This window comes from Mus musculus, chromosome 8, assembly GCF_000001635.26.
Source record: "Mus musculus strain C57BL/6J chromosome 8, GRCm38.p6 C57BL/6J".
NCBI classification, from domain to species: Eukaryota; Metazoa; Chordata; class Mammalia; order Rodentia; family Muridae; genus Mus; species Mus musculus.
Window position 1 is genome coordinate 61743899 of NC_000074.6, and position 22416 is coordinate 61766314.

The 22416-nt window shown below is 43.4% G+C and overlaps 1 protein-coding gene across 6 annotated transcripts in view; it reads right to left on the minus strand.

The window, feature by feature from the left end:
* Positions 1 to 22416, minus strand: part of Palld (palladin, cytoskeletal associated protein) — a 391277-nt gene that overhangs the window by 232468 nt on the left and 136393 nt on the right. Inside the window, exon 1 of one of the 6 annotated variants that reach the window (XM_006509504.4) lies at positions 15913 to 16489. The exons of 4 other annotated variants lie outside the window; for them this stretch is intronic. The gene's annotated coding sequence lies outside the window, so the exon portion shown is untranslated. Of the gene's footprint in view, positions 1 to 15912; positions 16490 to 22416 lie in introns of those variants that run through there. One more of the 6 variants, NM_001293773.2, reaches the window with a different exon arrangement.

The following is a 22416-nucleotide window of genomic DNA, read 5'->3' on the forward strand; positions in this document are numbered from 1 at the left end:
CAGGAATGACTGAGGAAAAGAGCTTATGGGGTTGTTTCAGTGACCTGGGGGTGGGGGTGGGGCTACTTCAGCGGGTTGATAGGAGAAGGCAAACAATGATGTGACCTAGTTCTACAGCATAGATTCATAGGTTAATAGATTAACATCAATAGATAGGAAAAGGCTATCAGTTTTTCAATGAAAATTCATGCACAGACTTATTTTCTTTTCTATCCTTTCTTCCTACCTGCATCCTCCCTCCCTCCCCCACCTCCCTCCCTCCCTCTCTCCCTCCCTCCCCGCCTTCATCCCTCTGAGACAGGGTCTCATGTAGCCCAGGCTGGCCTCAAATTCACTACATAGTTAAAGGCTATCTCATCTTCTTCTCCACTGAGATTACAGGTGTGCACCACTGTCTGCAGTTTTGAGGCATAGCTTTGCGCATGCCAGGCCAGGCCAGCACTCTATCAACTGAATTACGTCACCCCTCCAAGAGTTCTCTGGATTGAGGCATGCACTGTAATCAAATGGTTAACAAGGAAGGACCTAAATAAAAACCTGTCTAGGGCAGTCATACTTCTGTGAGGGTGTGGCGCCTGTCACCCTCTGGACAAGTGATTATGTTACATGCAGACTGAGTTCCAACAGCCTTAGAAAAACCATTCTCTATAAAAAATTTTTTTCTAATAATTAATCCTTATCTCTTTTACAAAAGGTATATGAGCTAGAAAAATACATTGGACTATGAGAAATGAGTCACCATTTCTTATGCATTTTGTATTTTGATTAAATACAATCAAATGGATCTTTTAATGCCTTAAACTAGCTTGATCCTTATAAAATGTTAAGAGAAAATATTTTAATTCTAATATTTATACATCTTTAATGATTAATGCAGTAATTAGGAGACTGTTAGAATAAGGAGGAGAGAGAATACTATCTTTGGATTTGTGGACTTCTTAATTTTGTTTTTTTCCCTTCCCAAACTGTTTTGGTAAAGTTTGCTGAAGAACTTAACTTGTCTATGGTTTCATGGTGCCTACACATATGCATTGGTTTTAGATACTACTAAAATAACTGCCTTAAAGTTTTTGGTAGTTTTGAGGGCTGGAATCAGGATTTGGAGAAGTGGTCAGTATTTTAAAAACTGCATTCTCACCAGAGAAACAAAAAGGTTGTGTCAAGGCATGCTAATTCTTGATGATAAGATTTAGAGAGCTATCGTGCTTATCTCCTAACACTTCATACCACCAGACTTCTGGGTTAAGGTGCTATTTATTTCAAGGCCAGGAGAAAAAGGCTGTTCCTATAATTATCTCTTGGAGCCATGCAATGTAATTTGATGCCACTGATATCGAGGGGGAAGCCAGAGGCCACAAGCCTGTGTTGGCATTGGGCCACATCTGCATTCATTCCTGGATACGTCCTGCCCACCACTTCACAAGCTATAGCTGGAGCCGACTTGAGTCTATTTCATTGGAGTGTGCAGATTCGTTGTGCAGAGAGGAATGCTTCAGGGGTGGGTGGTAGACTTGTAAATAAGGACTGTTAACTCCAAAATGACAGAGCTCAGCGCACTCCACTTGCTTGTCAAGGCTTGGCAGTGAAGCCCGGGGCTTGTCCCAGTCTAACACTGGAATCCTGCTGTGCTTGCTGGTGGCCTCTAGGTCATATACACTGGCACCCAAGGGGGTTCACTGCCAATATTTTACTTGGTGGGTTCTGACTTAGAATGTTTAACCCTGCCTCTGATGGTGCTACTCAAAGGAGAATCTTGGGGTTGAGATGAAAGGGGTGGGGGTGGCTACGGGGGCAGACACAGCAACCAGTGGGAGATCTAGGCCCTTCTCTATGGGCAGTTGAGCTGACCTGCACACAAGTGGAGACTGGAGGGCCTACATCTGGCGAGGTGAGGCAACACATTCCGTCCCTTGAATAGCAGCCAGTAGACCACTTTGTCACCTGGGGATAAAGTTGGCTTCTTGCCCATTTCTTCTTAAAACAGCAAATAACACACAAGGCTCAGCATCCCTGTGAGGTCGTCTCCTAGCTTTTAATAATTCCTTGTATTTATTTATTGCTGTTTCCCTCTCCCAGGAGCTAACTAAAAGCGTTTTCCATATGTTACTTCAATAATCCTCATTCCCACCCCTTGCCCAGGCTGGTTAGTGACTGGTGCTAATGGGGTCAGCACTTAGCTCCCCACAAGCGCCCTGTCTACACAGTTAACCATATTCAATTATTTTAGAGAACCTGCAAGAAGCCACTAAGATCACAGACAATACCACCACAACAATAGCAATGTTAACAACAGCATCTAATGTTTACCGAGGACTTACTCTGTGTCACAAATTTTCAAAGCACTAATCAGATATGAACGAATCCACCCCCCCAGACCTAAGAAAGATGGATTGTTTACACCCTTTTTAAAGAAGAGAGCCAAAGAAATCCAATAATAACTTGAAATCACACAAGGAGTGGTGAAACAGAATGATCTACTCTACCTACTGGTAGAGTCAAAGAAACTGAAGTCTTGCCCATAAGACAATAGTGTTTCCCTAAAGGTGATAATTGGGGCGGCATGATTTGGTTCAGGGATCTATCATCATATCTATGCATGAAGAGCAAATGGCTGAGTGAGGTAAGTTGAGAGAATCACAACTACCATTTGAAAGGCAAAGCTAGTAATTCAGGCTAAGTGCTATGCTGTACACCATAGTGTATACTCTAGGATAGTAGATGCTAGCTTACTCAATCTTTGTGATAACACTTGGATGTAGACTACTGCTGCTCCGTTTTCCACACTGGGATGTTGGGGGTCTGAAAGGCTAAGTAATTTCAATGTTGACATTTAAAAGTAGAAAGGGAATCTACTTCTCATGCACACACACACAAGATATCACTCCACTTTATTGAAAGGAACTATGTAGGTTTTTGTTTTGTTTTGTTTTGTTTTGTTTTGTTTTGTTTTAGAAAGAAACAAGTCCAGAAGCAAAAGCAATGAGCCGAGTTATCAAGAGCAATGAAGCCCACCGGTTCTGGGCTTCCATTTCTGTGTTCCTTTCTCTTACAATGGCCACATGTCTTTTTGGCCCTGCTTACTTACCATAGTCAGATAGAAATCAAGTCAGACCTATGGGTCATGGGGGCAATGCTGAAATAGTGATAAGGAAACTAGGTTGGACACAGCAAGCAAGGACACAGTGCTCAACTTACTGACTGCAGGATTCCAGTCTATAACCCATGTAAATCCTTGGGACAAAGTCAGTGTTGCCCAAATACTTTGAAAGATACTTAGTATCTAGAGAGCGTGTGCCCGATGTTGAAGCCTATGGGACTATTGGGCAACTAGTGCCCTCTCTGGAGACACCAAATGGTTTTGAAAGAATGACATCCAGGAAGCACGGGCTCTGGCATGAGGCAAATCTAGGTTGAGACACTAGTTCTGTCATTTCCTCCTATACGAGCCTGGGAAAGTTAGATGCTCCATCTCCCTTGGCTTCAGCTCCTTAACCAGGAAACGGGGATGATAACTACTGCTGTTGTAGGATTATTAAACAAAGAAGGAATTAAGTGTGAGGAAGCTCCCTGTCATGGCACTGGTATACAGGTTAACCAACACTGGAGGAGGGAAAAGTCATTAGGAGAAAATCTGTGCTTCTATTTCCAAGTTTTCGCTGAACCCCTGGGAGCGGCTTATGGGAACTCAATTGTGGGACATCTCTGATGCTTCAGGTAGCTTTATGGGGCCTGTTCTCCTAACAGGGTTCACTGGCAAAGGGAACTTTTGCTTTTCCGGTGGGTAACATTTCAGAGTGCATTCGCAGGACATGTTGGTTGTCTGGATGTGTAACTTGGTGCCTGTGTGTGCTGGTATTAAGGCAAGTCCCACCAGGTCTACTGTGATCCTCATATTATGCTAAACAGAAGACAGACCTTAGAGCAGCCCATCTTGGTGAACTGGCTGCAATAACTGTTAACACTGTTAAGCCAGTTTTGAGATGGCAAGTTCTCCGTAGCTTAATAGCAAAACCAAAAGAAAGAAAGAAAGAAAGAAAGAAAGAAAGAAAGAAAGAAAGAAAGAAAGAAAGAACCAACCAACCCTTATTGCTTCCTGTATATTATCCTCAAGTCAGACAATGCAATCTGGATAAGAATTCCACCCCAATGCAATTCTTCCACTGTGGTTAGCAAACTAGCCTGTTGTTTCTTTGTGTGGAACTTGACCTAATCACAGGTAGGGTGTAGAATCTCCCGTCATGCTCTGAGATCTTCTAATAAGTCATTTAGCATTAGTATTGTTCTATAGTCTTTCAAGTTACACACAGCATGTAACAGTTTCTTTAAAAACAATAACAACAAAAATACAAAATAAAAGCACACATGCACATGCATGCATGCACACGCACGCACACACACACCTTAAAGTTTTGTAAATTGACAGTATTCTAAGGCTATGAGGCTAGTCGGTATGGAGGCTCAAAACAGCCCTGTCTCTCCAGTCTCAAGCACTTTGTTTTCTTCTCCAAAAGCCCTCACATCTGCTAAAGGGACAACGAGGCACACGTCTGACAGCCTCTCAGGACACTTACGCTTGGAAATTTCTTTTCCGGGTGTCACAAGATAGCAGAGACCAAGGTGAGAGGGTAACACTTGGCAGTGCTATTTGCCGTCAAAGTTTATTTTTGTTTCCTGTCCAACAACCACAATCTGGATGTTTCTGATGAAGAACAGGAAGCGTCAAGTATGCTGTAAAAAAGACGCCCCACGCTTGGAAAAGGAATGCAGAAAGGAGCAATGATGGACCCTGTCAACACAAACTGGGAGTTCAACTCTGTTTCCATGTAAATTTTCAACCATGCTGTTAATCTGCTTTGATCTCAGGTCATTTCTTTTCTTCCAGACTTAACCTCCTTTTTGGTGAAACACTGCTAAACGAATCTGGCCTAACACATCTTGCTCGTTGTACCTGGAAGACCCAACTTTCTCTGGTAGATAGTGGGTTTCTGTTGCTATTTATAATTCATGGAACACTCATTTCTAGGTGCCTTAAGAGCATCACAGAACACCATCTTAAATATGTATTGTACCATACACACAACAAGATAACAAGGCACAGTTCATGCGAAGGAGTCAGCACACTCTTTGGTACCCAAGTAGGTACCCAACTATGTCTAGACCTCAGCCTTCTTTTAGTATATGAAAGCACCTGGATTGTAAGGCCCATTGGACAGGCAAACTTTATATGCCCCAGTACAGGGGAACGCCAGGGCCAAAAATTGGGAATGGGTGGGTAGGGGAGTGGGGGGGGGTGTGGGGGGGACTTTTGGGATAGCATTGGAAATGTAATTGAGGAAAATACATAATAAAAAAAATTATAAACAGCAAAAAAACCAAAAAAACAAAAAAACGTGCTTTTATCTTAGCGAAGGGAATTGAGGGAACCGGCTATCAAGACTTCTTCAGCATACATTGTAAGTGATACTAAGGTTGGTGTGCTGGCTACTTTTATGTCAATGTGATACAGTCTAGAATCATCTGAGAGTAAGGAGCCTCGATTGAGAAAATGTCTCCATAAGATTGGGCTGAGTAAATACCCGTAGGACATTTTCTTAATTAGTGATTGATATGGGCGGGCTCAGCCCATTGAGGGACCACCCCTAGGCTGGCAGTCCTGGGTCCTATAAGAAAGTAAGGCTGAGCAAGCCACGAGGAGCAAGCCAGTAAGCAGCACCCCTCCATGGCCTCTGCATCAATTCCTGCTGTCAGGTTCCTGGCATGTTTGAATTCCTGTCCTGACTTCCTTTGGTGATGAATAGTGTTGTGGAAATGAAAGGAAAATAAACCCTTTCCTCCACAACTTGCTTTGGTCATGGTGTTTCCTTATGGCAATAGTCATCCTGGAGTGGGACAGTGCTCATCACAGCCATGTTAACCCTTCCTAGGACAGTGTTTAATCACAACAATGGAAGCCTGACTAGGAGAGGGAGTGCTTGCAATTAAAGGGGCACCAGTGTAAGACGTCTGAAAGTCATCAGACCGTCCAGCATTCAGGATCAGGTCTAGTTTAAGGCATTGTTGAAAATGTATCCTGACTGGGAGCTACAGAGAAGCCCAGAATCAAGGGTCATTTATCTACAACCAAAATGGGAAGCCAAGGCAGAAAACTGAAAAGTTGGTAAACCTCAAGGGCTAGGGTTGCCAGTGTTTTAGACACTTGCCATGTAAGCATATTGACCAGAGTCCAGATCTTCAGAATCTTCATAAATGCTGGGTATCTGGGCAAATCAATTGTAATTTCAAGATGGGAAGGTAGAGACGGGGGATCCTTAGAGCAAGCCCGCTAGCAAGACTAGCCATTATTGGTGAGCTCTAGGTTTGACTGAGGGGAAGCTAACTCAATGAATAAGGTAGAAGAACACTGAAAATGATTCTAATAGCCACCTGAAGTTTCCATATGCATGTAACACACATATGAACTCTCTCTCTCACAGGTACACCTGTGCCTGGAAACATGCATACATGAACACATACACCACCACACACGCAAATAGAAAAAGACAAATCAAAAGGAGCCAAAAGCATATTTGACTCAGAAGAGGAGAGGTGGCTGGCTCTGAGAGCCACAGCTATGGACGCAGGGGAGCTGGGAAAGCCACCATAACTGTCTGGATTATGGGACTTTTTTTTTCTGCCTGATTGTGGTATACATAGTCAAATCTGTTGTACTTTAATGGGTCTGGCCTGGAAAAAGGGTTCACAAGTACGTCTACTGGCTCTTCTAAACCTTCTAAATATCCTGATAAAATGTAGATCCAGGCTGGGATACTGCTCCAGGCTAAATAAGCTTACTTGGGACAGTGCTTGCCTAAAATGTAGGAAACACTGGGTTTGGTCCCCAATACTCCATAATCCTACCATGGTGGTACATTCCTATAATGCACCTATCACTCTGGAAGTGGAGGCAGGAGGATTAGAAGTTCAAGGTCATCCTTCACTACACAGAAACCTAGAGGCCAACCTGGGCTCAAGTGAAGAGAAAAGGGACACCTTTCCAAATGCTGGTTAAAGAATCTGTATTCATTACTTTTGCAAAAATAAAAATAGAGTAAAATAAACTGTATTATTTCAGAGTTCCACTCAGGCTAGTAAATTAATATGTCTTGAAGCCTTGGTCCTAGTATCTGTATTTTTGATAAACATACTACTTGTTAGGTATTGGGATTTGGGGTAGAGGGCGACTGTTTTTTTAAAGTTCTAAGACTTTAAACAACTGTCACACAGTACAGCACGAGGCATGTAATGACAGCGCCCCTGAGTACTGTCCCTGTGTAGTCTTATGAATCACTTATTTCATTGAGCCTGAACTCTTCATCTCACACCTGGTGTCAGTGAATTCCTGTGTAAGAATTGTTGAAGATAATAAAGGAAAATGCCATTTCTAAGATCCAAATGTTTATAATGATCACATTTGGGGGCCAAAGTAGAATTTTGTAAACTTCCAAGACAAACCTGATTGAGTTTGTGATTTTAAACTTACCTATGTTGTAGCCTCTAACTACGAATGTCCTATAGGGCTCTTTGGTGCTCTATTATTCCATTCAGAATTTCTAACTTCATTTGATAGTTAACTGGAGTACCTGGTGGTGGGAGATGGACCAACTTGCTGATCCATGAGGGAGAAGAGCTGGAGGGGCTAGAAGTATTTGGGGGTCTGCTTTCATTAGAAGTAAATGGATACACTGTGTGGGACAGTAGCTGGTGTTAAGAATGAAGAAATAAAAGAACCATGATTAGAGTCCCCAATGGGTTGATGAATTAGAGAAGAGCAAGAGACAAAGGAAAAAACAGCTCAGTAGGAAAAGTTCTGGATGATCCTGGAGGAAATGATCATTATCACAAACACATAGGCAACGTCTCGCCAAACGAGGATAATAAGCTGAAAACGAGCCCGTGAGGTCCAGCCAGCACTTCAAACATGGCTGTATGTGTTGGCTGCACTGACTGAAGCACAGTTTGAAGGAACTGTGAGGCCCTTTTCACTTTAGCATACCTTTATGGGCCTTCCTTGTCCAGTGCTGGACTTCACAGTTTAAGAAGCAAAGAGTCCTTGGACTTAGTTCAACAGATAGAAATAAAGATGACGAACATCCTGGAGAAGAACCACTCTGGGAAAGCAGAAGGAGCTGGGGTTATTTAACCTAAAGAGAGGAAAGCTACAGGGACTCGACTCTTCTATTCCAAGAGCTAAAGTTGACAATCACCAGATGTTCTTGAGGAAAAAAGATGCGTAAGTCCAGCAGAAGAGTTTCACATAAAGCAAAACAAAGTCTTTCTTGTGAAAGTCTGTCCTTTGAATTTGCTCATGTGGAGAGAGAGGGAGAGAGAGAGAGATATTGATTGATTGATTGATTGATTTCCAAGTACTGGTCAAATAAGCTGCATTCACTTCTTTTGCATGGTTGCAAGCAAAATACCTGATAGAAACAACTAATGAGAGGGCAGATTTGTTTTGAACCGTGGTTTCAGTTCATCACAGTGGGGAGGGCAGAGCAGAGCAGCTCAGTTCCTTCTGTGGCAATAGGAACAGAGTTGGCTGCTCACAAGATGGTGGACCACGAAGTAAATGGCTTGGGGCTATGACCAGGAGTAGATAAAACCTTCAGAAGAACACTTCTAGGAATCTACATCTGCCAGGTAGGCCTCACATCCTGAAAGTTCTTGGAGTCTTGAAAACAGTGCCACATGTGGAGGACCAAGCCCTCAAAATTCAATCTGTAATGGACACTCTAGGTACAAACTCTAACAGGATAAACATCAAACTAGAATATGAAGATCATGAAAAGCAATAGCAGGTGAATTTGGAAGCTGTCCCAGGTCTAGGGCAGAGTTGTAGTTTGAGGCTAGGGAGTTAGCTTTTCTGTAATTCAGTTTTCTCATGTGTAAAATAAACATAACTGACCAGATGAATTCCATTGTCTTTCATGATTATGTAGATTCATATTCTGTGATATGGGAGAACAGTCTGATAGTTGTGGGTTAACATCCTAAAGTGTTCTGGCCACTGCAAAGAAACTAAGAAATGTGCTGAGAGATTTGGGCATTGACCCTAATATGCCATATATGACACCTGTTTGATGGGCTGATGTCATGAGAGGGCCAAATTGGAGAGAGCTACAAGGTCTTAGGGAGGAGTATCTGTCTTTGAGAGAAGGGTGAAAGAGAGAATGCAGTCCATTCCAGAGATAGGGGTGTGGGGAGCAGAAATGGAGGATGAGGAATACCAGGAAGCCACCTTGGAATGAGGACAAGGAAAGGAGGGGCTGTGGTGGAATTCCAGGATATACTGATTGGTTGGTGTGGATGTTGGTGTGGATGCAGAACTCATATGTTGAAAGTCTCACCTCCAAGATGATTACTAGGAGAAAGGAGCTTTTCCTCCTAGCGCCCTTATGAAAGAAGGCCAAGGGACCTCTTTAGTCCTTCCTCTATGTGCGAATATAATGAGAAACACCACATTATGAGCAGACCATTCATTCACTCACCATCAGGTCTTCCTGAATCTTTGTCATGGAGTTCCCATCTCAGCTGTGAATGATAAATTTCTGTTGCCATCCAGTCTGGGATATTTTGCTATAACAACCTAACCAGACTAAGACTGACTGAGATGAAGCTTTAGTTAAAGGACTGCAAAGATGTTAAGGAAAACAGATCTTAGTTAAAGGACAAAGCAGACCCTAGGTTATAGTCTAGACTCAAAATAGATGAGATCACTCCAGGGACTGTCACTTGTAACCAAGAGTGTCAGGGGCACTGTTCATGTAGGGAAAGATATTCACTTCTTCATAGTCCTAAAGGTTTGAAAGCACTGAACATTGAAGCTAGATAGTTGTTTTCTGTTTAGGTTGGGAATGGAATTGAGACAAAACAGGAAGAGATTATAAATGACTTTATAGCTTTAAGAAATGGCCTGAACCTGGACTCTTCCTAATGATGCAAACTAATTTTTATGTAGCCCATTGACCGTTATTCCAGGACTAATTTCTAAGGAATATCAAACATTAATGTGGGCATAGTTAGCCCATTTCATAGGTGAGTGGGTGAGGCTTAGAGTACATAGTGCTTACCTAAGCCAATCAGAGAGTTGTAATAGTGACTTACATCTGTCTGCAAAGTCACTGTCCTGCTTATAACATCAATTTCTTGGAAATGGAACAGGAAGGTCATGGACAAATGATTAATGTTTTGAAGATTATAGCTAAGATTGATGAGCAAGATATGATTAAGTCTGGTTGCTGGTCATTTTCTAACATGGTGGGTGGACTCTAACTGGTGGTTCTGGCTACTGAGAGCCATGCTGGGACACAAGGAAGACATTTTAAGGTGCTCAGAGGCAGCGTATTAAAGTGAAGTCCCTTCTCATTCTCTCTGCACCACATCCATCAGTACAAACCAACCAAGAACAAGTGGAGCATAGTGTCCTGCTTGCCCCTCCCATCAGATAAAGAGGGCTCTATCTCTTTGAACAGAAATGTTCCCATTCCTTTTTCAATCACCATATCCTCCAGGAGCCGTTAGTAATTCTAAAGCTCCTAATTCTCCCTGTCTTGTAATTCTTTCCTACCCATAAGGTGTGTTAGTGATTCTTTTACTTTAGATCTTGACAAAGTGTTAGTTATTATTATCATTATTATTAAGATGGGGTCTTATATAGCCAAGACTTGCCTTGAATTCTTTATATAACCAAGGATGCCCTTGAATTTCTGATCTTTCTTCCTCCACTTCCTAAGTGCTAAGATTATAGGTATATACACCATGCCTGGTTTATGCAGAGCCAGCTATTGAATCCAGGGCTTTGAGAACGTTCGGGAAGCACTCTACCAACTTGTAGAGAGAATATCTTATGCCTGTATGCATGTGGCACCGTCAACAGTAAAGCTGCATGCCTATGGCGTAGGCAGGAAATAGGAGGTGGAACACCTGAGAGGCAGAAAGGGTTCTGGGATAGTGCCAAGTGTGTCAGATTCACCCAGGAAGATGCGACAGAGTTCAGACACATGGTGCTTGAGCACAGGTAACCCGCTATGTGGCAGAATGTAGATTAGAATAAATGGGTTATTTTAAATCATGACCTAGTCAGAGAAGAGCCTAGCTGTATGGCCAAGATATTTGTAAATATATTTTAAGTCAGAGTCTTATTTCTGGGAGCATGGGGCTGGGAGGAAGACCCACCTAACTTTTATTACAACAGAGCCGCACCCTTAGCCCCTCAATGCTCACCTCTACTAAGGCAAGACCCAAACTTCAGAGAGTTCAGAGTTCCCACTGAGCACTGGCATGTCACTTTTTCTCATTCCTCACTGTGTTCTGTGTTTAGACACTCTCCTGGGCCAGGCTTCTTTCTGCACTTGGTTGTAAGAAAAAGGGCTTTATTTTCCTTTCAAAATAGTCGACAGAGGCCTGCTGGAAGTGAGGAATATGACTAAGTGATTTCTTAAAGTCCTTTCCAGCCAGTGATTCATCAGACACAGAATTTTAACTTGGACTGGTCTACTGGTATTCTGAGCCAAATGTCTCATTTCTGCAAATGAGGAGAGTGAGGTCTGTAGAGGTCAAGAGTTGTGGGGGGCTGCCTGCTACAGTGGAAAGAATATGGGACTTGACGTTTACAGAGGTCTGAGTTTGAGACCAAATACCAACAGTGACTTGCTGTGTGACCTTGAAAACATCAATAACCCCCGTACCTTACTCCAGTTTCCACAACTGTACAGTAGAGATAACGCCACCTTCTCTGTTTGCTGTCTAGTGTCAGCCTAAGGACACTACATCTAAGAACAGGATAAAACATAGTTCAAACCTGCCCCCTATGTTAAAATTTTAATGTAATCTGTCCAAGGTTACTTGGTGGCAAACAGAATCAGCATCTTCAGTTCCAGTGTCACTTAATTCTCATCATCCAGTATGTCTCCTCAATGTTTTTCCCATAAGCCATCATGCTAATCCGATCTCCATGTGCTTTCTTTTAAGCTGCTTACTGCACATAGGCCCCAACTGTAGGACTCCAGATTGGCTTAGCCAGACTGCAGAGCACCAAGTTGTTAGAGACATCTCAAGCAGCCTTCCATTATCTTGTAGTGATGGCTCTCAGATGCCAAGCTCATGATGGCCAGCCGATGGGTTGAGTTCCCAAGTGAGCTTTCTAGGTAGCTTAGCTTCTTCAACCAGATTCATAACATCAAGCCGGAACATGAGCGCTGTCTTCTGATTAGCACTGAGTGGACTACCAGGTTCGAGCACATACTTTGGATTAAAACAGAATGGATGTAACCAGCAGAATGAAGTAATACCAGGCATTCATACTGGAGAGAGATTTGGGAACTTGCTCGGTGGTGATAGCTGGTTGACAGCACCAATCTGCGATAGCTTGCTTAGAAGGGGGTGGTAGATTGATCTCACAAATGAAACATGGGTCCAAGGTTATGTGTTTCCAAGGACCACTAATGAGAAGAGGTCACTGGTCTCTGAGCTCATTCACCATTATTTGTGAATTAGGAAAGATTACATGTTTCGTTTGGCTCCACTATTAATCACAGGGTATACTGAATCCTCAGGAGGCTGACCCAAATCATTTCTTCCACTTATCAAGTAACATGTACCTCCACAAAGACATTCTGTGACCTTCTGTTCAACCTGCCTTTGCTTCTTGTGTAACTGATTCTCCTCCAGACTTAGTATTGGAGATCCTTCTTCCATATATTGGGAAGAGTGGGACTGCTTCTTTAACAATGAGCCAACGAGTGCAGCCAGCAGATTCACGTTCCCCTGTCCTTTTGAGCATGAAAAAGTTTAACAATTTCCAGAAATAAGGGGAAGGTCAAGCTTACAATCAATAGGGAATATTGCCTTTTGCCATGAGCCAGAAAAAAAGAAAAAAAGAAAAAAAAAACCTGAGGTGGGGGAGGGGCCACCTTGAGCCAGTTCAGGCAACAATTTCTATGTTAAAAAAGAAGTTGAAGTTGGAGCCATGTGGTCTCCAAAGTAGTAAAATATATTTTCTTACCCTACACTTCATGTGCCCATAACCTTCCTTTTAAATCATCTCTAACCAGCCTCAAATCACTCTGACCGCAAATCATTTGGTGGCTTTGGTCTCCAGGCAATGGAATGTGCTGGAGCAGACAGGGAGTCGGGGAGTAGCTACCAAGTGCGCTCTGAGGGAGCTCCCACCCCCACCCACCCTAGCCCCTACCCCCCAGGCGTATGGACCTCAGCAAGAGCCTTAAACGTTCTACACTGAGATAGCACATGACATCATAGCGCAATCATTCCAGAAACACACACACACACACACACACACACACACACACACACTCACACAAAACTGCAAGGGTTGCAGAACAGCAAACGCAATATGACACAAACCACAGAGGGCAGATGGAGCCCAAGAACAGTTTTCCTTATGAAAACATTCACAAATACCACAGGCAGACTGGCAGAGGCAGGTTTAATTACATTCACAGAAACTCATTGTGTCCATCAGCACCGCCAACTTCAGGGCTGACCAACGAATGGGAGGTCACTCACTGAGGCTGTCCTGGAAATGGGACAGCCAGGAGAGCCTGAAGTTCTATGTCCAGGTGTCTTAATGAGCACGTGAGGAGTAGAGTGGACCCAACTGTAGCAAATGCTCAATAGCCCTTGACGAGAATTCTAAGGGACCCAGAGCTTTGTAGTAACCTGTCTTTAAATGTATAACTGAGGAGTTAAGAACAGCCCAAGGTGTGAGAAATCAATTATTCAATTCATGATTAATTTACGAGACACTTAGCTAAGCTGTCCCAGGCACAAATAAAGCTCTTGCGACTGCCATCTGCTGTCACATCAGAAGAGCCGGCCGTGTGTGCTGCAAGTGCAACTGGATCTTTGCTTATTTTTATTTATTTATTTAAAGGAGCTTTCAAAGCGTTAAGTATACAGTCTTTGGAGGGATGGTGAATGCATGAGCGAGCGAGCCTGTAGGCACCTCTGGGAAACAAAGTTTAACATACACTGGCTAAGTATGATTAAGGCTTGAGAGGGAAACATGTTCCAAATAAAAGTGCTATTTTAGTGTACCTAGCTATCGTTTTACTGTTTTACAGCTGTTGCTAAAGTGAGCATTTTCAAGGAGGCTCTGCAGAACTTCTAGGAGACAAGAAGGATATGTTTAAATGGCCCCCCGAGAACTTTCTAATTTTAGCCCTACAGAATCATCACTGCCAACTCTAGTCAAGGTAGATTTGTAGTGGGAGGGGCAAAGGACCCAGAAAAATCAAGAAACAAACAGACAAACTGCAAACAAACACTGTCATGTTGAAGGTAGGTCTTGTTCCTTAAGGGACCAGGACAAAGAAGCATAGCAACTATAGACGTGTGTGTCTACCAGCTATAATCTTCTCTGAGACATAGTATTTTACATCCTGGTAGTGCGTGCAGCAGCAATCTTTTCATCAGATAACCTAAGGATAACTGCTCATTTCAGCTGGTTGGGGGGTGGGGGCAGCCCAAATGCATGCTGGTCATATCTTTCTGTAATTTCTAAAACAATGGCAGGGAGAAAGGCAAGATTCTGGGTTACTGAAAATAATCTTTCAGCCATTATTCCAGCAGTTATAAACTAGGACTTTTAAAATTTATTTATTTAATTGCTGGGGTCAGAAGAGATTTCCCATGGATTTATCAGCAACAGAAATAAACACGCATTTTGCTGAGTCTACTTAGAAGTGTTAAAAAGGGTTACTGAAAGTCTGTTTTCATCCTGTGGTTAGGAATTCAATGTGCCTTGCTAGGATGGCAAGCTACATTCCAGTATCCCGATGATTCTGTCAATGATAATGATATCATCAGAATATTAAAAAAAAAAAAAAAAAAAGCTATCTTTGGAGAACTGTCCCTTTCTCACATGGTCCTCTGTCAGGCCTTTTGGGCACCACACTCCACTCTTGCCCTTTATCAGTAGCCTACCACTAGCAGAGGTGACCTCAGAATCCCATCTGGCTTGTCAGGTGCCAGGCTCTGTATCTGGGCTTTTGATAGAAGTAGATTGTAGGAATCTGCATTTCGCTAAAAGAAATGCTGGTTGCTTCTAGAAGCGATCTTTTCCAGAATCCCCCCCCCCGCCCCCCAATACTTGTAAAAGCATAACGAGTAGTAGGAATGGGGGAAGGCCAGCTTTTCTGTTCTCAGTCTTTCCATGGTAGAGGAGTCATCAGGAATGTATTCCTCCCTATTGTATTCTGCCGGCCACTTGTTCCCTAGAACCACAGCCAACTGCATGCTAACTAATGAGAGAGGGACTCCGTCCAAAGGGCTTCCAAGAGAGAAAGGGAGCTGAGAAAGTAGCTTTAGATTCTGCTAGACAAAGGACTGCAATCGAGTGAGATCCAAGAAAACAAACAACTTTTAGGAGATTGAAGGAGAGCGGTGGGGGTTGGGGGTGGGTGGGTGGGGGGAGTAAAAACCACCCAGATTTTTCAAGAGGAAAAAAAAAAAAGGCAATCTCAAACTTTCCCTGAGATAAAGTGTTTCCAGCTAGAACTCATTCAGCTCGCTGAGTAGCTCAGCCTGTCAGAAGGGGCTTTCGTTGTCAAAGTTTCCTTCCAATTCAGCCAGGGATGGAGCGGATGACAAACTAGACGAAAATCCAACCCAAAGTGCTCCAGGGGTGTGCAGAGTAAGAAAGTAGCGTTTTTAAAAATGGGGATGGGGTGGACAAAGAGGGCAGAGATGTAACCTCACGCCCTTCTCCCCTCCCCCACCCAACCCTAACAACGGAGAAGTCTGGCGAATAGGACCCTCTGCCCGAGCCCCTTAAGGGGTTTGGAGGGATCCGGAGGGCCATGCGTAGCACCACGGGCTCTGCATCTGTAGAACGCGGCCACTTACACCACTTACCAACTGGGCACCAAATACGCTCTGTACACCCCGCCGAAGAAGCTCTTCTGGGCTCTTTCGGATCCCGCCAGCTGTCCGAGTGCAACTTTTTAGGCTCGAGATTGCGGGTGCGGGAAAATGCACAGGCAGCAGAGCCGCCTTGCGCAGGGCTCCCGGCAGCCTACGGTGGAGAGGAGGACGTGGGTCCCGGTCCCGTCACCGGAGCCAGGCAGCTGGACTGCAGCCGCGCGAGTGCACCGCGTCTGCAGAGGGGCGCGTGTGCGCCGAGTGTGTGCGAGTGAGCGAGAGGAAGAGAGAGAGAGGTAGAAAAGGATCTGGGGCTGCTGGGGAGGGGGAGAGGGCGAGGGTGTGTCCTGGGCAGGAATGTTGCTAATGTCCAGAAATAACGCCCCTCTCTACTGTCCTGCTTACACGTCCGAAGGCTTTTGTTTGGACCGGGGTGGGCAAATCACAATTACACACCACTGAAGTGACAAGGTAGTCCCAGCCACAAGCAAGTTCCAAAGCAAGCCACCAGGCCAGCTTCAGCTTAAAGCCTTTCCTAGACACCTCTCTACTCATTTCACAAAGACAGCCTCTCTGCACACCTGGGGCCTTGGTAACTAGGCGACAGGGACTCCCATCTTCACCTGCCTTATATCCACTTCCATGAGAGGGTGTCTTTCCACGATCCCGTGTGTGTCCCTCTGTCTAAATGAAATCTCTCTCGCAAGTCTATACATTAACCCCATGTCACACAGGGAACCCTTAGGAAAGAGAATGTGGAGAATAAATCTGGTTTTTGTTCCTTTTTTTTTTTTTTTTTTTTTTTTTTTTTTTTTTTGATGTTGAACAAGTCTGCCATTAATCAAGGCTGTCCCTCAGCATCCAAGCTGCGATTCACTGAGAGTGAGCATGTTCCCTGGCTGGCTTCTCCTGCAGTTCTTCCTCATTGCATCAGGTCACAGCAACTCAGGCACTACAAGGATGGATATAACTGAGAAACAATAGGAAAATCCACACCAACCACTTAAGAAAACCCCACTACTTGCCAGCCAGCATCTCCCTGGCAGACTAGATTTAACACACGGGAGGAGCTGACCTCACCACATACTGTGTTCCCAATCTTCCCATCCCAGAATCAGCCTGCCCAAGACACAGCCATCCAGGTTTGGATTTAGAAATTTGAAGAAGAAACTCATGAGGGACTAATAAAGTTATTAATTCAACTAGAGTCCATAAAATATCAAAGGCATGACAGATTCTTGAAGTCAATTAGAAGACTTATCAGAACATGTGCTCCAAAAATAGTCATCCTGAGAGGTCCAACCAGAGACAGCAAGAGACATGTTTGGAAGTAAACATGTGGAAAGAGTGCGGTCCATCTCTAGTTCACATTTATTATCCTAAGGAAGTGATGGCTCATGAAATACTGTTTTTTTCCCCTTCCTTATTAAAATTTCCCCTTCCTTTGGGAATCATTGTCAAGTTAATAAGGCTGAGGTTGCTTTTCAATGGGAAGATATTCTGGGTTTGGCAAGTTCAGTCTCTTCTTGTGGTCTTTCTATTTTTTTGTCTCTAGGCTCGAACTAGAGACTTTTCCTGGGATCGCTGAGTAAGAGACAAACGTTGCTTCTCCAAAATGTAGCAAGGGGATCAGCGAACTCTGGAGTTTCACTGGCTTCTTCCTCCTCTCCAGAAGGGGTGGTTAGAAGCCCCTTTCCTCTGCTAATCAGAAAGGCACTGTGTTAATTAAAGGCACAGGCTAAAACAAAAGGTTCTTGGCATGTGGTCACCCTAAGAAGAATAATAAATATGGCCCAGGGGTCCATACGTGTTGAAAAGGTTAACAGTTTAGACTTTGGAAATGCAGCCCCAGTCAAAGATGGCGACCTTTCTAGGTCCCTTTGTGTGAGTGTGGATGAGAATGAAGGTTGGATGGAATCTGCTGTTCCCCATTTCCTGTGTCCAAGGAGCTACCCTGTGGGTACAGCTCTTAGGTGCCTGACATTCACGGAAGCTCTGGCTCTTATCTCTATAATCAGTCATCTGCTTAAGCTCCAGATGGGAACTTTGCCACTGCTACACATTCTGCAGTTTCATATATCCGGAGAGAGGGTGTGAGTGATGTCTCAGCGTGTGGCCCACGGAGCACTCAGGACTGGCCAGAAGGGTGGTGAGCTTGTTGAAAATGCAAATTCCTGAACTCTCCTCACATCTATTGTTAAAATTTTTGTCTGGGAATCATAACATCAGCAACTTCTTAAAGAAGAAGAAGGAGGAGGAGAAGGAGGGGAGGAAAGAAAGAAAGAAAGAAAGACAGACAGACAGACAGACAGACAGACAGACAGAAAGAAAGAAAGAAAGAAAGAAAGAAAGAAAATAATGAATACCAGGGTATGGTAGAGCACACTGTTAATCCCAATGCTCAGGAAGCAGAGGCAGGAAGATCTCTGTGAGTTCAAGGCAGCCTGTTTAACATGTGAGTTCTAGGACCATCAGGACTACATAGAGATCCTGTCTCACTCGACTAAAATAATTAATATTGGAATAAGCAACAATTCACATAATTTAAATTATCACAAATGTACTACATCCTTCCACAGAATAATGGTCGTATTATTTTTTCCTGTAGGCTACCAGATTTCTTTAAGTACATTGATACCAGAAACACATTCTGTTTTCTCACTTAAAAAAAAAAATATGGAGGGCTGTAGCTACTCTTTAGGCAAAGTATTACAAGCTTGAAATTGGCTCCTCCTCCCACCGTGGCATTTATACTTAGGAAGAGAGGCATAAAGCAGAACCAAAACAATTGTCTTAGGGTTCTCTGCTATGATGAGCCACCATGACCAAAGCAACCAGGGGAGGAAAGGGGTTATTCAGCTTACACTTCCATGTCACTGCTCATCATCAGAAGTCAGGCAGGAACACAAACACAGCAGGAACCCAAAGGCAAGAGCTGATGCAGAGGCCATGGAGGGTTGCTGCTTACTGGTTTGTTCTCATGGCTTTCTCAGCCTGCTTTCTTGTAGAACCCAGGCCCACTGGCTCAGGGCTGGCATTTCCCACAATGGTCTAGGCACTTTTTCCCCTCTCAGTCACTAACTAAGAAAATGCCGTACACATTTGCCTACAGCCAAATCTTATGGAGGCATTTTTTTTTTTTCAATTGAGGTTCCCATCTCTCCAATGACTCTAGCCTGTGTTACACTGACATCAAAGTAGCCAGCACAAACATATATAAGAAGATGATATGCTGAAGCATGATAGGAACAGCTGAGAAGAGTATAACAAGATCGTGACATGGTTAGGGTGTTTTGGTTGAGAAAGTGACATTTGAACAAAGACTTGATGAAAGTGAGCTTTGGGATTAATTGGTGAAGTCGGAGCCAGCAAGTGCAGAGGCCTGAGTGGTGGCGTGTGGAATGCAATGTGAGGAATGGCAGAGAGGGGACTTAATGCAGAATGTCACCAGAAGTGGCACAGGCAGTGGGAAATTCAGACTGTACCTCTTTTCTTTTAGTTTCTGGCCAGTGTATGTGGATGTAGTACGCCAGCATGTATGTATATGTTCAGAGGTTGATGTCTTCAGTCTTTCTCAACTGTTCTTTACCTTATATATTGAAGCTGAGTTCTCACTGGAACTCAGAGCTAGCTAGTCTAGCCAGCCACTTTGCACCGGAGTTTCAGTGTGTAACTCTAGAGCAGTTTGGTTATAGGCTAGCTGTCATTTCCCCCTGCCTTACATTCATGCATGATAGGGTTTGCATTCTGGATCTTATGGTTGAGTGGCAAGCACATTACCTAGTAGGCTATCTCTGTAGCTCAGTGGCTTTTATTCTTAAGGCATTAGGTAGCCATTGGAGAGTCTTATGGAAGGAGAGGCATCACACATGTGCATCACACACACACACACACACACACACACACACACACTGCCTAAAGAACACGCTTATGTTTAATGTTGTATATTCACTTGTATAAATGCAGTACAATGTTTTTAATAAAGATCCCAGTGATAGACATCTGAGTTGTTTCCAAACATTGACAATGTTTCAGACACCCATGAATGGTATTTACACTTGTGCAAGTAGATCTGTGGCACTGATTCCCACAAGTGGGATTGCTACAGTTTCCATTTCAGATTTTGATAGATGCAGCCAAATTGCCCTTCAGAGGGTGGAACCAATTTCCACTCCTGCTAGCAATATTCTAGCCATATTCAGGAGCACTGTAGTCTTCCCAACAGAGTAAGCAATTAAACTTCTGGGCTCTGGCCAATCTGATAGGTGAAAAGTGATGTCTCAGGATAGTTCTGATTTGCATTTCTGATTTTGAGTGTCTCTGAGCAACTTTTCACACGCTTAGTGTCCACCCAGCTTCCTCTGCAGTGGCCTAGTGATGTGTCCTTCCCATGTGTTGCTGGAGTCTTTGACTTTTTCTTTACAGTCTCTTAAAACTGCATGTCACTGAGATCAGCACTCTGTTTTACGAGGCTCGTGTGCCTGTTGTCTTTGGACTTGGCAGATATTATCCTGTGGTGGCTCTAATTTAGAATTCATCTACAGTTGAATTTATCCATTAAAAAATTCTAGGAAGGTCCTTCTTAGTCTATATTCTTGTGCACTAATTAGTTAGTTAATTCTTTACATGTGTGGGGCATGGGTAAATAACTCTAGTATGGAGGTCAAAAGAGAACTTCTACTATGTAGGTTCTGGGAATGGAACTTTGGTCCTCAGGCCATTAGATTTTGGGGACAAAGATCCTTACATGCCAAGCTGTCTTTCCAGTACTCATGTTTTTGTCTTTAACACCGACATTTTTTAGTAGATGTGGTGGTTTAAATGAAAACGGCCTGATAGACTCACAGGGAGTAGCACTATTAGAAGGCATGTTCTTGCTAGAGTAGGTGTGGCCTTGTTGAAGGAAGTGTGCCACTGAAGATTGACTTTGAGATTTTAGATGCTCAAGCCAGGCCCAGTATCACTCTCTCTTCCTACTGCCTGCCAATGTGGATGTAGAACTCTTAGCTCCTTCTCCAGCACCATGTCTACCTGCATTCCACCATGCTTCCCAACATGCTGACAATGGTCTACACCTCTGAAGTATCTGCCAGTTTTCCTTTATATGAGTTGCTGTGGTTATGTTGTCTCTTCACAGCAGCAGAACACTGATTAAACTATATATATTTCATTCTTGCTTAGTTTATAAATTTAGTTATTTATTGTGAGTGTATGTGCCATGGCACACACATAGAGGTCAAAGAACAACCATGGGGAGTCAAAACTTCCTTTCTACCATGTGGGTTGTGGGTATTGTAATTGGGTCATCAGTCTTTGTGGTACAAGTGATTTTAACTGCTTAACTATTTCAATGACCCACAGTTGAAAATTTGATCATATTTATTTTACTGCATTGTGGTCAAATAATGAAGTTTCACCCAGACTAGAGCTCAGTACTGCTGAGCATGGGATAGGACCCACATCTTAGCATGGGAGAGGCCCTGAGATCCACATCTTAGCATGAAAAGGCCTAGGGTCTACACTCCAGAGCCACAAAGGAAATAAAATCAAATAAGAGCAGAAAGAGAAAAGCAATAATGTATGTATCCTCTAGACTTTGCCATCTCTTCCTTTTGTGGCCTAAAGGTATGGCCAATACTATATATGTTTCTTAGTCAGTTAAAAACTAGTGCTGTCCAGCTCTGAGCCCCATTTTTTAATGGGGTTATTCGATTTTCTGGAGCCCACCTTCTTGAGTTCTTTATATATATTGAATATTAGTCCCCTATCCGATTTGGGATAGGTAAAGATCCTTTCCCAATCTGTTGGTGGTCTTTTTGTCTTATTGACAGTGTCTTTTGCCTTGCAGAAGCTTTGCAATTTTATGAGGTCCCATTTATCGATTCTCGATCTTACAGCACAAGCCATTGCTGTTCTATTCAGGAATTTTCCCCCTGTACCCATATCTTCGAGGCTTTTCCCTACTTTCTCCTCTATAAGAATTCTCACCTGAGGAATACCGAATGGCAGAGAAGCACCTGAAAAAATGTTCAACATCCTTAATCATCAGGGAAATGCAAATCAAAACAACCCTGAGATTCCACCTCACACCAGTCAGAATGGCTAAGATCAAAAATCCAGGTGACAGCAGATGCTGGTGAGGATGTGGAGAAAGAGGAACACTCCTCCATTGTTGGTGGGATTGCAAGCTTGTACAACCACTCTGGAAATCAGTCTGGCGGTTCCTCAGAAAATTGGACATAGTACTACCGGAGGATCCAGCAATACCTCTCCTGGGCATATATCCAGAAGATGTCCCAACCGGTAAGAAGGACACATGCTCCACTATGTTCATAGCAGCCTTATTTATAATAGCCAGAAGCTGGAAAGAACCCAGATGCCCCTCAACTGAGGAATGGATACAGAAAATGTGGTACATTTACACAATGGAGTACTACTCAGCTATTAAAAAGAATGAATTTATGAAATTCCTAGCCAAATGGATGGACCTGGAGGGCA